Source organism: Vespa velutina, chromosome 15 (genome assembly GCF_912470025.1).
Source record: "Vespa velutina chromosome 15, iVesVel2.1, whole genome shotgun sequence".
Taxonomy (NCBI): Eukaryota; Metazoa; Arthropoda; class Insecta; order Hymenoptera; family Vespidae; genus Vespa; species Vespa velutina.
In genome coordinates, this window is record NC_062202.1 from 1,331,723 (window position 1) to 1,344,576 (window position 12,854).

A 12,854-nucleotide genomic window follows, 5' to 3' on the forward strand; every position below is an offset into this window, starting at 1 on the left:
TAAATAATAAATAAATAAATAGTTTGAGATGCAATCAATTAATAGAAGACGTACAATTATAATACGAATAAAAACGTTTTTAATTTTCAAACTTTTCCGACAGTTTTTCACTTTTGCAATTTTTTTTTCTTTCCTCCTCTTTCCCTCTCTTTCTGTTTCTCTCTCTTCTCTCCCTCTCTCTCTCTGTCTCTGTCTCTCTGTCTCTGTCTCTCTGTCTCTGTCTCTCTGTCTCTGTCTCTATCTCTATCTCTGTTTCTGTCTTTGTCTTTGTCTCTGTCTCTATCTCTATCTCTATCTCTATCTCTGTTTCTGTCTCTGTTTCTCATAGAATTTCGTTGATAGTATTTTCTACGAAGAAATTCGAAGATCTTAGACTTCTCTCGAGTATCGCCGGAACGCAGAGGAAGATGCTAAGTGGAGAAGCTGTGCTTACTATAAATAGACTCTTACGGTGGATGAAAGGATGGCAGGATGGAAGGGAGGGAAGGGTTCGAAAGGAAATTAAGACATAAAAGCACCGCAAAAATGTTGCGGTGTAGTCCTACTAAAACGAGCAGTCTTTTCTCTCTCATCTTATTCTTCGCGTCGCATCGCTTCTCGCGAAACGAAACGAAACGAAACGATACGAAACGAAACGAAATGATGAGAGGAGAAGAAAAGCGTGGGAATAGTACTCGTGCGCTTGTTACTAGCCAATTATTTAAGCTCTTTTTATCTTTTCTGTCACATTATTGCTCATACACTTTAAAGTTTCTCTTAAGCAATCGAGATCATTGACGTCATGATCATTTCGATGAACCTTCGAGATTTTATTTGTTCAAATGAAATTTGTTTTTTTTTTTTTTTTTTTTTTTTTTCTTATGTCTCAAGAATTTTATCCAATTTTTTCTAATTAATTTTTCTAATTCGTTGTAAAATAAATCTACCTGCACACATGTATGAATAAATGATAGTTCAGTAAATTTTTATTTGCGTTATTCTTTGTTTGTTTTTTTTTTTTTTTTTTTTTTTTTTTTTTGTTTTTTTTATATAAATCATTATTTAAAATGTTTTGATTTATGTTATATCGTAAAAATCAATTAACATAAAAACTTAGTCATTATTTGGTTTACGTTCATATATTATTGGTATAGAATATTTTCAAATGACATTTGAAATATTTTATGTTACGATATCGTCTCGTGCGAAGGAAGTTCTTTTGTTGACACAACATGACATTAGATTTGAAGGACTCGTATAGAACGATGACATTGAGAGTCTGAGTTGTGTCTTTCTTACTTGGAGTTCCGGAAACTCGATCTTCCTTGGAAAACGTAAACAAAACATTCAAGAGGTTAAAGAGTGTCTGTCCTCTTCTCTTATTTTATTACTACGTAAGATGATCAATAACATTGTTAGCTCTCTTCTTCATTGGTCTCTATATTCTATTCGTTTAGAGATTAATATAACTGATTTGTTATTAAATTTTTATTAACAATTATGGGTCTCCGTATGCAGCAACCTCCACGTGGTGAGACCTGGACTATCGATATTACTCTCGTTGTAACAAAATATACCTAATTCTTTTTTTACACGACATTACGAAATGACAAAGTTTAGAAAAGAAATGCAATTCTATTTTTACACTTTTATTTGACGGATATTTTTCTAAAACTAATTTATCGTCTGAATGAAGTATTAGGTGTATATTATAATATCGCTAACAACGCAAGTACTATCGAGCTAATTGGCTGCATTGGAGCCATTCAGAAAACCAAATTGTTTATTCATAATGATAATAATTTTGTATAATTAATATTAATTTATCTTCATAATTCATTATCATATATTTATTATTGTTGAATAATATTTCACATGTAGCTTATATTTTAGAATAATTAAAAAGATTAGTAAAGAAAACTTTAAAGAACAATTATTTAGATTGTAACATAATAATTATAAAGTTGATTACTTTGGTTTTGGAGTGGCTGAAAATTTTCATATTTAAAGAGCATACATATTTATTAATTTGATGCTAATTAAAATTATGTATATTTGAAAACTTTACGAAACTTTTAGCTTCACGTTCAAATCACAAATTTGAACATATTAATTTTTCATTTTTTTTTCCTTTTTTTTTTCTTTTCTTTTTTTTTTTCTTCTTTCATATAAATCGACGTAATATTAGATGGAACATTTGTTGGAAAATAAATTCGAATGCAATATCGATACTTTGTTGTTGTTGCTGTTGTTGTTCCTTTTTCTCTTGTTTTTCCTTCTAATGCATTGGAATCATGTTTTATCTAAATCAAGGTGTCTCTAATCGTTTTACGAGGGATCGATAAAAAGGTGAAAAAGATCGATGATCGATCCATTTTCGAAACTGTACACGCGCAAGATACTCGACATAGACGAAAGGTCGTATATACGATTGGAGTTGCGAACGCACCTGAATACAAGACGAGCAGGTAGTTAAGATTCCGGGCATTGCACTCAAAAGCGACGTACATTTGTCTCTTCGAAGTGGGAAAAAGAAAAAGGGCTTGAACTCGAACCCGAAGTAACGTATACGTCGATCGGTAAACTAAATTTTTGGTCCTCTTTCTTTTTCTTTTTTTTTTTTTCTCTTTTCTTTATTCTTTTTTCTTTTCTTTGTTTCTTTTATATACATCGAAAAGAATGGTTCGTTCGATTCGACGTCAAATTTTAGTATTCAGATCGTTTCTAGTTACAACAGGACGTTGTAAGAGTTTCAAAATCGTTCGTAATGGACTAACATTCTCATTTATTTGAACAGTTGAGGACAATTGTTTATATTATATCATGATTTATATCAGATTAAAGAAGTTAGAAGGGCTATTAGGAATACGTGGAAAATAATTTTTTATAAATACTTTTTAAAACTGAAATTTTTTTTTTAATTTTTTATATATATATATATATATATATATATATATATACAAATTGCATTACATACATAAGACATATTAATCGAATCGACCAATCATATTTGTCCATTACATATAGCTGCGTATATAAAAAAATAAAATTCATAGTACCTATAGGGATATTTCTTTTATTTCTTTTCTATTTTTTTTTTCTTTTTCTCTTTTTCTTCTTTTTTTATACAAGTTGAATTACATTCATATTAATCGAATTTCCGATCTATCGAATGGATCAATCGGGTTTGTCATTATCCATGCTAAGCGTATAAACTTCCTTGATAGTTTCATTGAAGAAAAATCGTTTTAAGTACATTCGATAAGAGGATAAAGTCGTCTATTGAAGAAATAGGAAATAGTTAAAAGATCGAAGTCGAGGATATTTCGTTCGGCTTTAGATTTCCAATATATATATATATATATATATATATATATATATATATACATAGAAAGAGAGAGAGAGAGAGAGAGAGAGAGGCGTCGTCGATTAGAGGCTCTCGTGACAATTCTTCTCTCAATGTTCATTCTCAAAAGACGGTCGCAATTTTTTTCTCTTCAAAGCTTCCTTTCGATGGAGGTTTATTCTCACGAAAAGGTATCGAGTTAGTCCGCAGAATTGACAGTCCTTTTCGACTACTCTATTTTGTTCCCTCGATTGAGGACGCGAAAGCGAAAGAGGGCTCGATAGAAGTTAAAAGAGGGGAAAAGAGAAAGAGAGAGAGAGAGAGAGAGAATGATTATATGGAAAACGACTGGGAGGGTTCGACGTTAATCAACGAGCAAGTCACGTGGGACAATTAATGAAGGCGCAATCGGGGCTTTTCGATCTCCTCAAACGCTTGTATTGTTGAAAGAATATTCGACGAGGGAACAAAAGAAAAAAAAAAAATAATCTATTTTAAGTGAAAAATTGATAAATATATTTTTAAAATTTTTGTTTCAAATGATCATTTGTGTTCATCGTAGAAAAGTTATTTTATAAGTTAAAATAAATTTTTTATATTTTTTTTTTCTTTTTTTTTTTTTTTTTTTTTATATATTTTGTATAGACATAGATATATGTGTGACCTTAAGGATTAATGTAAAACAATATAATGATCATTGATTGTTGTATAAAAAATTTTTGATAGTAACAATAAGGATAAACAAATTTGGATTTTTTTTTTTTTTTTTTTTTTTATTATAGTGTCAAAATATAGATAGGCTATTTAATTTTAATGAATATTTGTATGATTATTTATTATTATAATAAAAAGAAAAAATTATCTTATAATTAGTAATAAGTTAATTAATTAATAATAAAGTTAGATTGGATTTATGTTTACATTAAGGAACGTAAATAAATATTTTCACGTGTAATTGATATTCTTTTAATTATTTCAATGAAATAAATTAAATTGAAATCCCTAAATTATTTTGAAATTCAAAGATGCCGCAGTATGTTTTCACTGGCTTAAGATGATTATAGAACTCTTTCGATAGATAAAAATAGATCAACTTTTACCATTCCTAATCTTCTCTTTTAGTCTTACTCGCTAAGTCTCACAGAGACGCATAAATTTTGAGACACGGACTACCGGGCTGGGTTTGCAAATAAGATTACACGAGTATCGTGTGATCATAACACGAGACGACATGCGGGTGGACGAATAGCAAGAAGACGATGATGTATTTTACGAGAACACTTTGTAAAAGCCTATCATCTTATATACAACCGGAAACAATTCTTTTTATAGCAACTCTTACATAAAACAAAAGAAATTTTACAAAAATTACTTCTGAAAAATTCATCTTAATTGTCATAGTGAAAATAATCATCTAAAGAAGATAAAAATATTATCTATGAATTTTCCTAGTGTATCCTTTATCGTAAAGATAGAAAAATCTTTACGGAACGAGATGAGAGGATAAAATTTTCTAAGAAAAAAAAAAAAAAAAAAAAAAAAACAAAAAAAAAAAGAGAATCTTAATTATCATGATGATAATAAATGACGTGAAGGAGACAACGACGCACGTGTAATTATTCATAGAGGGAAAAGAAAAGAAAAGAAAAAAAACAAAAAAAAAAGAAATCCTTCGAAAAGGGAACGCAAAGAGAAAATTTCTTTTCAACTGGTCATAATTGTCGACGTTTAATTGTTGTAAAAAAAAAAAATGATTAAAAAAAGAAATAAAAAAAGAAATAAAAAAAGAAATAAAAATAGAAAAGAGTAGTTAAAGTGGTTAGAAAAATCGATAGGTCGAAGTCTTAGTCGGTCCTTGGCCCGAGAGAGCTTTGGCGATTCAAAGGGAGGAGGGATAATAGGGAAGCAGCATCGTACATATACATATGTACATATATACATATACATAGATAGAAACATACATATATGCCATATATACGTAGTTGTAGTACTCGTAGTCGATGAGTAGAAAGAGTGGGGAGATGTCAGACTGTAAGGGAGGGGAGCGGCGCAGGAGGAAAGCGCGGCAGAGCCGAGCAGCCGGCAGTCTGCGCACGGACATCGATCGAGGCTCACGTTCCGCATTTACCGCATCCGTCCTGTTCTCTCATTCTCACACACTCTTCTGTTTCCTTCCTTCCTTCCTTCTTTCCTTCCTTCCTTCCTTCCTCCTTCTTCTTCCTTCCGTAACTTCCGTTCTCGAGATATTATCGGAATACAATACGCGTGTCGCATTTGAAATTCTCGATCGTCGATCATCGATCATCAATCTTTGTCAGTCTTCTCCTTCTCTTTTTTTTTTTTTTTTTTTTTTTTGAGGAGGCTTTTCTTTTTGTTCTTTTTTTTTCTTCGTATTTTTCTTTTCTTCCCTTCCTTGTGCTTTTGGTGAAGAGACATAACGAATACTTTCTTGTGAATTTGTGTGCAAAGGACGAAGACAGAAAGAGGGTGGAAGAGAGAGGGAGAAAAAGAGAGAGAGAGAGAGAGAGAGAGAGAGAGAAATTGATATATTTTATCTTATGGTTTTTCCTACAAATTAAATCCAATCGATGCAATCAATCGCAAGAAGATGATCTAAAGACGATGAATCTTCGTTGATCCTGTTATTTCTGATTCTCGTGAGTACCAATTACATAGCTGTAATTTATTATATTTCTTGTCTTTTTATTTTTTTCGTTTTCTTTTATTTTGAATTTTGTATGGGTTTGCGTTAGATCGTTTGCGTTCTTACTTTTTTTTTCCTTTTTTTTTTTTTACCGCATGAAAGAGGTAAATCATTATATATTTACTGCTGGTAATATTTAGGAAGTTGAAAATAGATAAGGAAATACTGTGTTCGATTGTAATCATTAAAGAGAAAGAGAAAGAGAGAGAGAGAGAGAGAGAGAGAGAGAGAGAGAGAGAGAGAGAGAATATAAAAGGCAGTGTATCGTATTCTATATTTCTATTATTAACTGGTAACGTTGTTAGAATGTTATTTGAAAGTCGATCGATCTTCCCTACGAAGCAAACACACCAACGAATGTTTGTAGGTGTGCTGAATAATTCGTTATAGAGCCGACTATACCACTGCTTTAGTTGCATCTACCAATCCTCCATTTATGTTAGTTAGAAACGTTAGAAAGTGATGGACTGTATAATAAATATTCATAATAACGCTAAAGTTATGAATTATTTCGCCATTGAGCTATGGTTAATTAATTGAAGAATTATCGTATAAGATAAGCTCGATAGCAGGCTTGCCTACTCGATCTTATAATATTTTTATGTTTTGTTATTCCATGTGATAAATTAAGTCGAAAGTGAGAGGAAGTATTTTTTATGTGCGATATTTCATTTTTGAGAAAATCGAATTTATTAAAAAATCAATATTTACGATATGGCCATTAATTTTAATTTTGTTTTTCTTCTTTATATGTAGAAATTAATGAGAAATTGTATAAATATGATATTTCTTTTTTTTATTTCTTCAGAAATTAATTGTTTAGGATTGTTGAAAGATGTGTTTCATATGAAAATATTGCATTGCATACATTTATTTTTTCACGTAACAATTGTATCAACAGTTTTGAAACATTTTATACGCATAATCAATATAATTGACTATAGAACATTACTTAATCGATATTTCAATGTTTTTTTTTTATACACACAACAAGTTGATATCACGTTGATGTTATTTGCCATTTAAGATTAAAATTTTTATATTTTTAACAAATGTACACACACACACACACACACATACACACACACGTATAAGAGATTTTATTAAACGATCACGTAATCTATTTCGTAGATAAATAGTAGATTATGGCTTGAGTAGACAGGTAAAATAAATGTTGATACATGTTTTCTTGGAAAATCATGGAAATTGATTTTGGGATTAATCTAACGCGTTTGAACTTCTTTAAATTGAAATAATTAATTTTTCTTTCGAATTCTTTTGTACTTTTATGTATAGAAAAAAAAAAAGAAAAAAAAAAGAAAAAAAAAATAAAAGAAAAAAAGAAAAGAGAAACAAAATTGATTATAAAATAATTAAAAGAAAAAAAAAAAAGAAAAAAAAAAAAAAAAGAAATTCATGAAACTTATTATTAGTATAAAAATAAATTTTGCATATATCAGCTAATTAAGATTATTGGACTCGGAATGTATGTGATAATGGTTTCACCCTTATATACACATACACACACACACACATACACACACACATATGTATATATATAGATAAAGATAGAGCTAGAGAAAGAGAAAGAGAGAGAGAGAGAGAGAGAGAGAGAGAGAGAGGGAGAGAGGGAGAGAGGGAAAGAGGGAGAGAGGGAAAGAGGGAGAGAGAGAGAGAGAGAGAGCAGAGATTCAAGTTTGTATATAGTCGCGCCTCGAAACCGCAGGTTCGAGGGCCGAGTAAATGCGACCGGCCGCGGATCGATTTCGCGAGTTGAGGGCAGCTCGTTGGTACGGTTTCATAGATATATACTTCATGTGGCTCGCTTCCTCTCGCTTCTACTTCCGGCTGGTTTTACTTTCGCGCCTAAAATTTATGCAACGTCCGTTATATCTTTCCGTGTACTTCAATTTTTTTCTATTTTAATATTTCCTTTTTTCTTCTCTTTTTTCTTCTTTTTTTTTTTTTCTTTTTTTTTTCTTTTTTACAACATTTACATACTCGTATATCCGATTAATTCCAATTGTACGATATTATTAATAATAGTTTTAATGAACGTATTCTTTCATTTTTTTAATAATACTTTAAGCGTAAAATAAGTGTGTACGTGTGCACGTAATTATTTCTTTCGTCTTAATTATAAATCATTTATTTTCTCATATATCGTCACAAAGAATCACGGACGAAATTATCGTCTCTGTTGATTTCATTTCGTTTATATAAATTGATAAAATTATAATCATAAATAGTGTGTGATAAAGGAATAAAGAGTTTATAGTAAAATACACGAGGGAAAAAGGTCTGATTTCAAGAATCGCGGTAAGATCGTAACAACGTAATAATATATTTTAAATATTATCAGAATGAAAGATAAACAAATTGATAAGGACATTAATGTAAATACTCAGTCGGGGTAGAAAGCGAAAAATGTATTATACTCCTATAAAGTAATGTAATTGTTACGAGTAAATGCGTATGAGTTCCTTATCTCTTTTTTTTTTTTTTTCTTTTTTTTATAGGAAAAAAATCGTAATACAAAAAAAAAAAAAGAAAAAAAAAACAAAAAAGCAAAGAAAAAAAAGGGGAAAATAAAAAAGAAAAACGTGGTTGTAGCCACGTTATTTACACTTTCGTTAGATCGTAAGTTTATTGCCGTAATAGAGCTTGGTAGCATAACAGAATCGATTTCGAAGGGGGAAGAGTAAGAGGAAAAATACCAGAAGCGATTCGCAAGATGTTTTCTCTCTCTCTCTCTCTCTCTCTCTCTTTTTTAAAGAAGAAGAAGAAGAAGAAAAAGAGAGCTTCGCTAGTCAGAGTTTATTTGAGTTATTACGGTACATCCGATTACTGCTCCACTTTGCGAATGCTCCTGGCATGTCATTTAAAAGACGACGTGCGCGAGTCTCCATCTTCGTCTCTCTATGTGTTGAAAATCTTTTACGAATAAATTCACGTAGATCTGTCTATCTCTTTCTCTTTCTCTTTCTTTTTCTCTTTATCTCTTACTCTTTCTCTCTCTCTCTCTCTCTCTCCCTCTCTCTCTCTCTTTCATTCTCTTTTACACATATACATACACACACACACATACAGACATACTTTTTTCCGGCTTTTTAAAAGGGTGGCCTAGCGTGGAATTCGTTCCACTACGCGGGAGATACGACCCGAGTTTGGCCTCTTTTCTTCCTTCCTTCTTTTCCATGTCGTTGCATCCGGTGCATCGAGAATGAAAAAGAAAAAGTAATGTCAACATAGGGTTTATATAATACACACACATATATATATATATATATATGCATGTATATCTATATGTATATATTATATGTGTATGCAGTTGTCATGATATTCGATGTACTGAAATAATGGGCGCCAATTTTATGATGATATATGATCGTTCATTTCAGCGATCAATAAGGAAAACAATTGCAATTTAAAACGTTTATGATTATTATTTGATTTAAAATGAAATAAACAAAAAAAAAAAAAAAAGAAAAAAGAAAAAATAGTATTTATCATTCAAAAAAGGACACTGTTATGTATGTTACATTATGAACGACAATACATTTTTTTTTATTTCGTACTGATATAGCTTTGATTGGATATAAAAAAAAAACATTTTCTAATTTCTTCACAATTTCATTTCTTCCTTATCTTCCTTAAAGTAAAAACTTCATTCAGGATATATTCATTGTATCGATATAAAAATTTTTATTTTAAGCAAAACATCAATTACAGATATTATGAATCTGTCTTTTTCTTTTTCTTTTTTCTTTTTTCTTTTTTTTTACACTTCTCTTTTATCTTATATGCAACTTAATTTAATGAACTCCGACATGCGTGTGTGACGACGATTATCAACACGTTTTGTATCTACTACTTTCTTCTCTACGAGCGTGCATGCAATAACGATGACAATTATTTTCCAGTCTCAACTAAAATTGCAAGAAGATGAAGAAAAAGAAGAAGGAGAAGAGAGACAGAGATATTTTCTACTTATCTTACTATATATATATATATATATATATATAAAGAGATCATTAAATGTCTCCATGGAGAAAAAGACAGAGAGATAGATAGAGAAAGAGAGAGAGAGAGAGAGAGAGAGAGAGAGAAAAGAGACAGAAAGATAGAGAGAGAGAGAGTTACCGTTACTAAATATATATCTACGAGTACCTCACCGAATTTCAGAATCCTCGGACTTCCTTTAAACGTTTGGATTTAACGAGCGTGTCAAAAAGGTCATGCTGTGATTACTGACCTGAATCAAACGCGTACGATTTCATCTTCCTTTAACATTAGACACAAGGATGGAGATTGATCAGAATCATACGAGTACATATTTATAAAGATAAAAGAAATATAGTCTTCTTAATTAACGTTTACAATTTTTAACAATGAATTCGATCGATTAACAACAATCCAATATATTTATTAATTACTTAATTATTATATTAATTCGTAAGAACAAAAAAGAAAAAAGAAGACTAAATTAGTTTAACTATTAATTTATTTAATTTTTTTCACAGTAACAATTTTAATTACATTTAAATCTTAATATCTGCTTAATATCTTACACTTATATAATCATACACGATGCATTATACTTATGAAAAGAAAAAATGAAATTAGACGTCCTCTTCAAAAAGATGCAACTTTATATATATATATATATATATATATATATATATATATATATATAAAAGAATTATTTGTACATACAATAAAATTAGTTAATCTTCTTAAAGATTTCTATCATTGATCTTAGGAGTCGTACTTCGAATCTTTACAGCGCTTTTACGACGATTTGAAAGGCTAGGAGCGTATACGTGCGAGTCCTTCGCCTTCACCTTTAAAATTGATTAGAAAAATGAAACCAAAGAATGATCCGTCGTATGTCCCATATAACCAATGCTGTTTACGACCTGTAATATATGAGAGCGAGTGTGTGTGAGAGAGAGAGAGAGAGAGAGAGAGAGACAATACGTGCGCACGCGACAATAAGACGCTCACGCGTGATAAGGTCGCGTGCGATCGTTCCTGATCGCTCGTGCGTGGAGTTTCCTAAGCTTTCATATTCAGCATACATATATATATATATATAGATAAATATATAGGATATATTCTAATTCATCGCTCGCTTTCATTTTTTTCTCTAACGAAGGAAGAAAATTGCTAGGAAAAATCATTCGATATATTCGACAAATTTTTCGTGTCTATATTCTTTTTATTTTTTATTGATTGATTGATTGATTGATTGATTGATTTATTTATTTATTTATTATGATGATTATTTTTTATATTGAAAACAAAAGATTTACGCTTACATAATTTTGTTTAATATTATATGTCAGATAAGTTTTATTAATAAATTTAGATTGAAAAGAAAAGAAAACAAAATTAGAAATTTTAGAGACAATTATTATTATTATTATTATTATTATTATTATTATGTTATTATTATTCTTATATTATTATTATTATTATTAGATTTTTTAATTTTTCGAAATGTCGAAATAATTTCTTTTTGAAAAATATTATACATTTTCTTTTTTTTTTTTTTTTTTTTTTTTTTTTTTTTTTTTTTTTTATTAGATTTCTCTATTTATTCTATGTAGACAAAATCGTGTTCAAAATTTTTATAATCATTTATTTAAAATATACTGAAATTGCAAATCCATTCTTTTTTTAATTATTAGTTCTTTATACGTATAGACAAAATAAGTGATTCTAATTATTTATTTACGATCGAGAAAAGTTATATAAAACGAAATCATGTTATATTACATTAATGTATCATTCCTCTTCTTAATCTTAGAAATTTATTCGTCTAGTTACGTTTCACATTAGAGATATTCCGTCGTTACGTCTTTGAAATATTCGTTATTCAGACGATTTGAATCGGTCTGCGCAAGCAAATTAGACGACGCTTATTGGATTTTCTAACGGTGTCATTCCACTCGGATTTTCACATCCACCTACGATTTTCGTCAAAAGGCGACACAATGTCGTTGTGACGGTAGTGGCAAGCTAAGTACAGAAACAAATTCTCTCTCTCTCTCTCTCTCTCTCTCTCTCCCTTTCTCTTTCTCCCTCTTTATCTATCTCTGTCTGTCTGTCTGTCTGTATGTTTGTCTCTCTCTCACTCTTTCTTCTCCCAGACGACGCAGTTTTAGAAGCGAATCGTGAGAGTAAGCAAACTTTAAAGCGGTCGATTCGCTTTTACTCGTCCCGTATTTGTGAAAAAGAGAAAAAGAAATAAAGATATATATATATATATATATATATATATATATATATATATATATAGTGAGTCTTTAGAACTCACCAGATTAAAAATATAGTAACATTTTCAGTGAAAGCTCACGTGTTTCCACTTGCGGTTGTTTTGTTTTTCAACCAAAAAAAAAAAAAGTACACAAAAAACAAGACTCATAATTCCATTTAATTTATCGACATTTCTTTCTTGTATCGGTGCAACTTCTTTTTCTTTTTTTTTTTCCCCCTAACATCTAATCCTTGTAATTGTATATTTAAAGTTGTTTATATTTAATGGATCATTAGAATTTATTTATATATCTGAATCTTTTTTATTACATATGTATAACTTCCATTGACATTATATTTATTAGACTATATTTTCATTAATTAGAACGTAAAAAGAAAATATTTAGATTCGTTCGTTTATGCGTCGTTTAAAATCTAAAAGATTCGTTTCGATATGAAATCTTAATTTTTCTTTTCTTCTAAAGAGTAATTCGAAAAAAAAAAGACGTCTTTCGTATGATTATAGGATATTAATTTTTAACTTCGTTCATTCATATCTTTTGT

The 12,854-nt window shown here is 29.8% G+C and overlaps 1 protein-coding gene across 1 annotated transcript in view; it reads left to right on the forward strand.

Moving 5' to 3' along the window:
- Positions 1 to 4,881: 4,881 nt before the first annotated feature.
- The window catches only part of LOC124954265, a 73,728-nt gene continuing 65,755 nt past the window's right edge, over positions 4,882 to 12,854 (forward strand). The window contains exon 1 of the mRNA XM_047506912.1: positions 4,882 to 5,982. The gene's annotated coding sequence lies outside the window, so the exon portion shown is untranslated. The remainder of the gene's footprint in view (positions 5,983 to 12,854) is intronic.